This window comes from Chiloscyllium punctatum, chromosome 47, assembly GCF_047496795.1.
Source record: "Chiloscyllium punctatum isolate Juve2018m chromosome 47, sChiPun1.3, whole genome shotgun sequence".
Classification (NCBI taxonomy): domain Eukaryota; kingdom Metazoa; phylum Chordata; class Chondrichthyes; order Orectolobiformes; family Hemiscylliidae; genus Chiloscyllium; species Chiloscyllium punctatum.
This window is the reverse complement of record NC_092785.1, coordinates 57352354-57361560: the sequence shown is the minus strand read 5'-3', so window position 1 is coordinate 57361560 and position 9207 is coordinate 57352354. Positions and strand designations below refer to the sequence as shown.

General features: G+C 40.3%; 1 long non-coding RNA gene across 1 annotated transcript; it reads right to left on the bottom strand.

Annotated features, from left to right (window-relative positions):
* Positions 1-321: 321 nt before the first annotated feature.
* Positions 322-7166, bottom strand: LOC140468635 (uncharacterized). The gene is made up of 4 exons (XR_011955765.1): positions 7064-7166; positions 5395-5501; positions 3169-3300; positions 322-1511 (listed from the first exon to the last, which is right to left on the bottom strand). It is a non-coding gene; the product is annotated as an uncharacterized lncRNA (long non-coding RNA).
* Between the last annotated feature and the right edge of the window lie 2041 nt (positions 7167-9207).

Sequence of the window (9207 nt, the reverse complement as noted above, 5' to 3'; positions counted from 1 at the left end):
TAATACATTACCCCGATACCATGAGCTCCTAAATTGTGCAATTAACTTTTATGTAACACCTTATCATTTGCATTTTAAAAATCCAAATACAGAACATCACGGATTGCCCTTTGTCAGCCCTGCTTGTTATCTCCTCCATGAACTGTCGCAAATTTGTCAAATATAGTTTCTCTTTCACAAAACCCAATCTACCATGTTTAATGATAAGCTTTACTAAATGTTCTTCTATTTCTTACTTTAATATTCGACTCTGTAGATTCTTTCAGTAGATTTGCTAAGTATAATTCCCCTCTTAAATCCATGTAGACTCTGTCCAATCCTGTCACTGTTCAGTAAAAAACTTGACTGTACTCCAACATAGTAAGTAAATGTATCTGTATTTATTTTTAAAAATGATTACTTATAAATGCTGGACCCACGCAATATCAATGAATTTGTGACTCAGAAAAAAACTTTTTTTTCTGTTAATACATTTTCGTACTGTGTTATGCAGACAGCAAAAAGTGATCGCTCTGAATTGTGAGTAATTTTGAAAATAATATATTTTAAAAATGACATCCCAAAATGCTGCCTCATTATTGCGCAAGGAAGATTTTGCATTCAATAGTCTGCAGATAAAATCGAACAGCTTTTTGCTGCAATTTGGCCAGACTGCAGGTTACACCAAAGTATCAGTGCCTCACATTTAGGGTGTTCCCAGATAACGCACAGCTGCAGTATTTTGTTTTGCACTCAGCTATATGTTGTTCTCACTTGTTTCTTGGTGAAAGATTACAAAATTAACTTTGATGAATGAAATTATGATTTCTTTAACCAATGTTGGGAGAAAAAAACAGTCAGTATTTCAAGTGCTGATAAAGTAAAATAAACTGAATCAGTAGAAAGGGTTTAAGTTGGATATGGAACAAATGCTGGCAAATGGGTGTAGATTAATTTTGGATATCTGGTCAGCATGGGCAAGTTATACTGAAGGGTCTGATTTTGTGTTGTACAACTGTGATTTTATTCTATCAATTATCAAGAAGTTGAAAACTTCAAGGAGTAAAAGGAGAATTTATGCAGAGAATGCACTTGAAATGATGATTAATGTAAATCAAACTCACATTATTTCAGTACCTTTTCCTCTAGGTTCTTCAATGAACAAACTTGTTTTGTTCTCTGAATAAGTATGTATCATGTGATTTGTTTTGCTCAAAATATTTCGTTAGGATCTAGTGAACTATTAAGAAATGTTCATTTTTAAAATTTAGGCAGCTTGATTATTAAAAGGTTAGCGTTTTACTCCCACTGAATCATTGCTCTATAAAAGGTAACAAGCTTTTTATGTTTTCTGGACACTGAATATGGAAGTCAATTCTGAAGGAAAAACTCCTTGTTGGTAATGTTCCCACATATGTGGAGTAATTGCTTCTGGTCAGTCTTCAGGCTATAGAGGCTCGGAAAGAAATGAGTTGGCCAAAGTTAGGAACATCATTTGGATCGACTATGCTCATTGGGGAAACTTGCAGGATCTGTAGAAGAAACATGTGTTTCAGAGTGTATGCAATAAACCTGAACATTGTTATTTTTTTTTCACAGAGCTTGTGACCCGACTGGAGCAGCAGTGAAGCTCGTATTGTTTTTTAAATTTCCGAGCTTGCCAAATTACTGTTGGTAAATGCAGGTGACTTTATCAAAGCACATTTCACACTCCCCAGTCTGTCTGTCAGTCCATCCATTCCTATGGATATTAGGTATTTCAAATGTGAGCACTCCATTTAACTATTTGAATTGAATACTTCAGTGGTTATGTCCTCTTGGATTCTGAATTTCAAATTAATCAATTGTGATTTTTTTGTCCCCCCCTGAATTTGCCAAGCACTGGGCAGTTCTGGAATATTCCAAGTATTTACAATAGATACATTCACACAATTGAAGGCAACCTGGTATTCAGGTAGTCAACAACAATACACAAGTAAATTTATGAATTGCTTACTGTACACCAACAACACAAGCCAAGTACTATTGAAATCAAAGATTGTCTCCCAAGGATTCCCAAATCTAAACAGTGCATTCCAGATATGCTCACTATCACCATCTGGGAGCAGTCTCCCAAAGTGCTCCCAGAATTTAGAAAGCACACACACTGCCCCCCAAAGCTAAATCTGCCGTCACAGGCTTCACTCTGATTGTATACAATGGCATTTATTGTCCAGTTCTTTAACATGACAAATGATTTTACAAACAATTTATAAAATTCTTTAAATACTGAAGAAATGTGATGTCACCCCTTTGTAGAAGTGAATGGAAAATGTGATGTTTGCTTGACCTTTGGCTCTATGTATCAGACCGAACTGAACCTTTAGCAAGATGTGGGATCTTTCTCACAAACTTTGTTTAAAAAAAGCAAAGATTATGCTCTGAGATTTAAATTTTCAATCAGGTTTAATAAAAATCCTTGCAAAAAAATTGAGAGTTTGACTTCAGCTTCTTTAAAGAGACATGCTCTTGGCCTTTAATTTTGTGACATGTGATCATTCTTTGGTAAAGGTGGCTGTGTGTAACACGGCAGGATATTGTGCTGAAGTGCCTCATTGGGTGGAGGAGCTTTATTACTGGTGTAACTTGGATAATTTTGAGATGGAATGTTACTGAGTTAAATCTTGTTTTTAAACTGAGGCGTGCTTGTGTAACTCAAGTGTGGACACCACGCTCATGTTTACAATGAACCTTTCACTTTTGCAGATTAGTATTTTCCGATCTGTTTTGTAAATAAATTTCACTATAGAAAGCACAATGTTGGAGAACCGCAGGTCCAGCAGCATCTCTGAGGGAAAAAGAAACATTCTAAGTTCAAAGTCTCATGACCTTTTGTCCGTTCAGATGAAGAGTCAGTGAACTTGAAATGTAACATTTTTTTCTCTTCACCGATGCCCTCAGAACTGCTAAGTTTCTCCAGCACTTTGTTTCTGGGGTTTATGTCTCCAGTATCTGCAGTTTATTGTTTTGTTATAGATCCTATAATTTGACTTGGGGAGCGAGAGGCAGCAACTGTGATAAACTAGGGTAAAACTCCCCAACCATGGAATGGAGTTTTATACATTGCAAAATACTACTGTAAATAAGAAATGCAATTAAGCTAAGTGCAAGATGACATATCACCTGCCTTGTCTCAAACTTGCTACTCACCTTTGAGGACTAATCTGTCAGAATTATGTTTGCTCCCATCCTTTGAGATCACAGTCCACAAATGTCCCAGTTCCAATTCCTGGGCCGGGCCCAGTTGCCACATTGCAGTGGGGTGGGGAGATTTGTGTCAGCCTGAAGTTTTTGTAAAGAGAAAGATTGCAGGTTGAAGTTGATGGTTTTGACTAATATTGCGTCAACAAACTTGGAGGAAATCCTTCCGAATGTATTGATTAACTGGACTGAGCCTGTTTACATGCTGCCCTGTTAGTAGTGCTGTAATATTCTTAGTTAATAATCACACAACACCAGGTTATAGTCCAACAGGTTTATTTGGAAGCACACTAGCTTTCGGAGCACCACTCCTTCATCAGGTGATTGTGGAGGGCACAATTCTAAGGCACAGAATTTAAAGCAAAAATTTAGCGTGATGTAAATGAAATTCTCCATTGAAAAATACCTCGATTGTCTGTTGAGTCTTTCATCTGTTGGAATACCATGATAGTTTCACTTCTTTTATGTGTAAATCACAAAACCTTTTTTTACAAGTTGCATTCCTGACACTGGCCAATCAAATCACTCATTGTATTAATCACTGCACAGTCTCAACAAAGGAATGAAACTGGATGGACCACATTACATCTACCAATGCACTGGAAAATACAACACAATCAGCCCTCTTGACCCTGCAACTTCTGTCTCACTGTGGGCCAACAACAGCAGCAGAATTGTACTCCAGGCCAATCTTAAATCTCATGGCCTGGTATATCCCCATTCAATCATTAACATCAAGCCAGGGGATCAACCCTAGTTCAATGGAGAGTTCCACAGGGCATGCCAGGAGCAATACCAGGCATACCTAAAAATGTGGTGCCAACCTGGTGAAGCTACCCAACCTCCATGCCAAACAGCACAAACAATACCAAATAGAACTATGTGATCCAACAACCAATGGATCAGATCTGAGCTCTGCAGTTCTACCACACCTGGTCACGAATGGTGATGGACAATTAAACAACTCACTGCAGGAAGCATCACAGATATCCCCACCCTTACTGATGGAGGGATCTCACACATCCATGCAACAGACAAGACAACAGCATTTGCAGCAATCTTCAGCCAGCAGTGCCAAGTGGATGAGCCTTCTACATTGGTCCCTGACATCACAGACGTGAATCAACTTGGTTGAAAACTTATTTCAAATCAGATCAAGAAATGGAGAAGTAGTGTAAAGGCTGTCAACATTGTGGCAATAATACTGATGGCTGTGCTCCAGAAATTGCTGCCCACCAAGACAAGTCCAGCACTGGCACCTACTGACATTGTGGAACATTTCTCAGGGATGTTCAACACAAAAACGCAGGACAGAGCCAACCGAGCCAATTTCCCTCCATCAGTCCACACTCGCTCAGCAGTGAAGTGATGGAAGGTGTCATCAACAGTGCTGCCACGCAGCTGCTCAGCAATAACCTTCTGTGAAACCCAGTTTGGGTTCTGCCAGAGCCACTCAGCTCCTGATCTTGTTACAAACTTGATTCACAAACTTTGACAAACAGCTGAATTCCAGAGGTGAGGTGAGGGTGATAGCCCAGTCCCACTCCAAGACCACTATTTCGACTTCAGTGATATCACCTGACCTCACCACAGTCTCAGCTCATTTACTGAAACTCTCATTCATTCCTTTTGTTAACTCTAGATTTCATTATTTAAACCCACTCCTGGCCAGCATCCCACAATCACCCTCCCTATAACCTTCAGAATATTGAAAACTCTACCGCCCAAGTGCTCACTTGTACCAGAACTTGCTGATCCATCAAAAGGCTCCCATTTACAAGCAACAACAATTTACTTTCACACCCTTGACTTAATTCCGGGCTGTAATCATTCCTATCTTCCTGCACCATACACCCTTTCATATCTCAATTACTCATTTTAGTTTAGACTCCCAATGATGTGTTTATTTTTGAGTTCAGCTGTGTGACTGTTTCTATAGATTCCAAGGCAACATGGTCTGGAATTCCCACCCTCTAAGATCTGCTTTCTTCCTTTAAGGCATTCCTGAAAAATTGCCTATTTGGCAATGGTTTTGGTCACTGGACATAATATTCTCCATCTGTGGCCTTATGTCAAAAGTTCCCAATATTTTTGTGAAATTAAAAACATGTTGATTTTTACAGATATCTTCTACTTTTCACTATCGCTGAGTGAATAATCTGTAATGTCTCTTACCCAACCACATTGTAGGAGCACCTTCACCATTCAAACTGCAGCTGTACAAGGAAGTCAAACATCAGCCTCTCCACAGGCAACAGGGCTTTGCCAATGATCACTGGTATCTGTGGAAGGAGAAATACACATGATGTTTCAGGGAGTGCAATATGAATTATAGGGAATGAAAATGGTGCAGAATTTGACTGTCAGAAATGGAAGGAAAATCCACTCACTATTGGAAAAAAGAATTCTTGACTGTCAAAGATATTGTGGAAAAAATAACCTGATAATGGAGCAGCATCCGGTCAGGAGTCGGGCAGCAGTGAACAATCCATTTACAAAAAGGTCTGTGAACGTAGTAGTAAAATACTAAACATGGCAAAAATACACTCACGTGAGACTGAGGAAGCGAGATAATGAACATTTGGATATCAAGGAGCCAAGAGGTGAATCAGGGCAGTGTTCACTTTCATGATCCCACAGTCAGAGATGTCAAGCACCAAAACAGACTCTTCAGTCCAACCCATTTATGCAAACCAGATATTCTAATCTAAACTATTCCCATTTGTCAGCACTTGACCGACATCCTTCTGAACCCTTCCTATTCAAATGCCTTTTAAATGTTACAATTTTGGTTGCCCTTTTGGCTCCTTTTGAATTTTCCCATCTCACCCTAAACCTATATCCTCTAGTTCTGGGCTCCACCTCCCCAGGGTAAACACCTTGTCTATTTATGCGATCCATGCCCCTTCTGATTTTATAAACCTCTTCAACATCACACCTCAGCCTGTGACACTCCAGGGAAAATGGCCCCAGCCTATTATGCCTCTCCCTGCAACTCAAATCCTCCAACCCTGGCAACATCCTTAAAAAAAATCAATTCTCAAACTTTCCATGTTTCAGTGCCTCATTCTGATAAGAGGGAGACCAGAATTGCACACAATATTCCAAAAGTGGCCGAACCAATGTCCTGTACAGCTCCTTTACTCAATGCTCTGACCAACGAAGGGAAGAATCCCAAACAATTTCTTCACTATCCTTTCTATCTGTGACTCTACTTTCAAGGAACTACGAACATGCACTCCAAGGTCTCTTTGTTCAGCAAGACTCTCCAAGACCTTAAAATTCAGTGTGAGTCCTGCTCTGATTTGCTTTTCTAAAATGCAGCACCTCACATTTACCTAAATTAAACCCTATCTACAACTCCGCAGCCCATTGGCCCATCTGATCAATATCCCATTGTATTCTGAGACAACCTTTATCACTGTCCACAATACCTCCAATTTTGGTGTCATCTGCAAAATTACGAACTGTACCGGCTCTATTCACACCCAAATCATTTAAATGGATGAAGAAACAAATCCAGAAAAAAAACATCCATTTCTCTGGGTTTGAATGTGCTCTGGGTAAATCCTGCCCTATGACTCTCTACCAGGGAGGGCTGCACATACATAACTCTGAACTTTGCCCCCGAAAAAGCTGGCGGCCGCGCACGTGTCCAGTGAATCATTGCCCCGAATAAAGATGGCGGCGATCACACGATGAGGTTATTTTCCCGTTTACTGCAAAAACAGGACTGTAAGTTTCAAATTTGTATTTTCCGATGTGCACCAAATGTTTGTAAAACCTCTCAGCCCATACCAACACCATATCCGTCCAACTTCCTGCTGTTTATTTCTTTCCTTACCAACAGCTCTCCATCCACACGTCCCGCACATCCGCGCCCACCGTGAGGATGATCACGTGGTATAGTCTAGTCCCGTCCCTCATTTACTCTGATTGGTCGGAGGACCAAATGCCCCGCCAGGTCCTCCAGCTGAGTCCCTGCCTTTCCATTGGTCTTCTGCTGACATCAACCACCAAGGGACCATTGTTGCCTGGAGCATGCGCACTGCTTCGTGGCTTTTGTTGCTGTTTATCAGTTACTAGAGTGAGACACAAAGTTAAAAATCACACAACCACCTGATGAAGAAGCTGCAAAGCGAGTGCTTCCCAATAAACCTGTTGGACTATAACCTGGTGTTCTGTGAATTTTAATTTTGTCCATCCTAATCTAACACCAGCACCTGAAAGTCAAGAGCGTGGGAGGAATGCAAAATATAACAACAAAAGAACTAGGAACAGGAGAAGGCCGTCCTGTCCTTTGAGCTTGCTCTGCCATTCATTAAGATCATGGCTGATCATTTTGTGGACGCAGAACCATTTACCAACGTTCTCACCATATCCCTTAATTAATTAATTAATTCTTTTTTAAAAAACCTACCTTAGCTTTAAAACGTTTACTGAACTAGCATCAACTACTTCCCTGGGTAATGAATTCCACAGAGGTCAAGAAGTTCTTCTCAATTCAGTCCTAAATTTGCTGCCTCTCGTCTTATGGTGATGCCCTCTTGTCCTAGATTCACCTGCCAGTGGAAACATTCTCTCTACTTCTGTTTTATCCATTCCATTCATTATTTTATATGTTTCCCATTCTTCTGATTTCCAATAAATATAATCCCAATCTACTCAGTCTCTGTTAAGATAACCCCCTCAACTCCAGAATCAACCTAGTTAACCTCCTTTGCACCCCCTCCAGTGCCGGTACATCCTTGAGCAAGTAAGGAGACAGAAACTACATGCAGTACTCCAGGTGTGGGCTCACCAGCACCCAATACAGCTGGAACATAACCTCTGCTTTTAAACACAATCCCTTCAGCAATGAAGGCCAAAATTCCATTTGCCTTCTGAGTTGATTGTTGTACCTGGTGACCAACCTTCATGCAGAAGGTTACTCACGTGCCCCTGCATAGCAAATGATGCAACTTTTTAAAACTCAAGTAATAATCTCATTTTTAATGTTACTTCAACCAAACAGTAGGACTTTACATTTATGAACATTCTATTCCAAATGCCAGACCATTGCCCACTCACTCAATGTATCTATGTTCCTCTGCAAAGTTTCACAGTTCTCTGCACACTTTGTTCTGCTACTCATCTTAGTGTCATATGCAAACTTTGACACCCTACATGTGGTCACCAACTCCAAATCATCTGTATCATTTCTAAATAATCGCAGTCCCAACACTGATCCCTGAGCCACACTATTAGTCACTGATTGCCAGCCGGAATAGTACTCATTTATCCCCACACTTTGCTTCCTGTTAGTCAACCAATCTTCTATCCATGCTAATACTCTACTCCTAACACCATGCACCTTTATATTATGCAACTGCCTCTTGCACAGCACCTCGTTGAAGGCCTTTTGGAAATCTGGGTACACCGCATCCACTGGGTCCTTGTTGTCCACCTTGCTCAAAATGTCTTCATAGAATTCCAAAAGATTTGTGAAGCATGACCTGCCCTACATGAACCCACGCTCTGTTGTCCAATGGGACAATTGCTATTAAGATTCCCTGCTATTTCTTCCTTAATAATAGACGCAAGCATCTTTCCCACGACAGAGAATAAGCTAACTTGTGTATAATTCCCCACCTTTTGTCCACCTCCTTTTTAAAAACGTGGCGTCACTTTTGCTGCTTTCCAATCTGCTGGGACTGCCACAGAGTCCAGTCAATTTTGGAAAATTACTGCCAGTGCATTTGCTATTTCTCCTGGCATCTCCTTTAGTACCCTGGGATGCATTCCATCAGGCTCAGAAGACTTTTCTGTCATTAGCTCAATTAACTCCAACAGTCCAACACTAGCTGTTCCGTAATAATGACAGTTTCCAAATCCTCACCTATCTTTGTCTCTTTGCTAATTATTGGCAAGATATTAGTGTCCTCCACTGTGATATCCCATAATTAAATGTTCCTTCTCATTTTCCAAAGGACCAACATTTACTTTAGC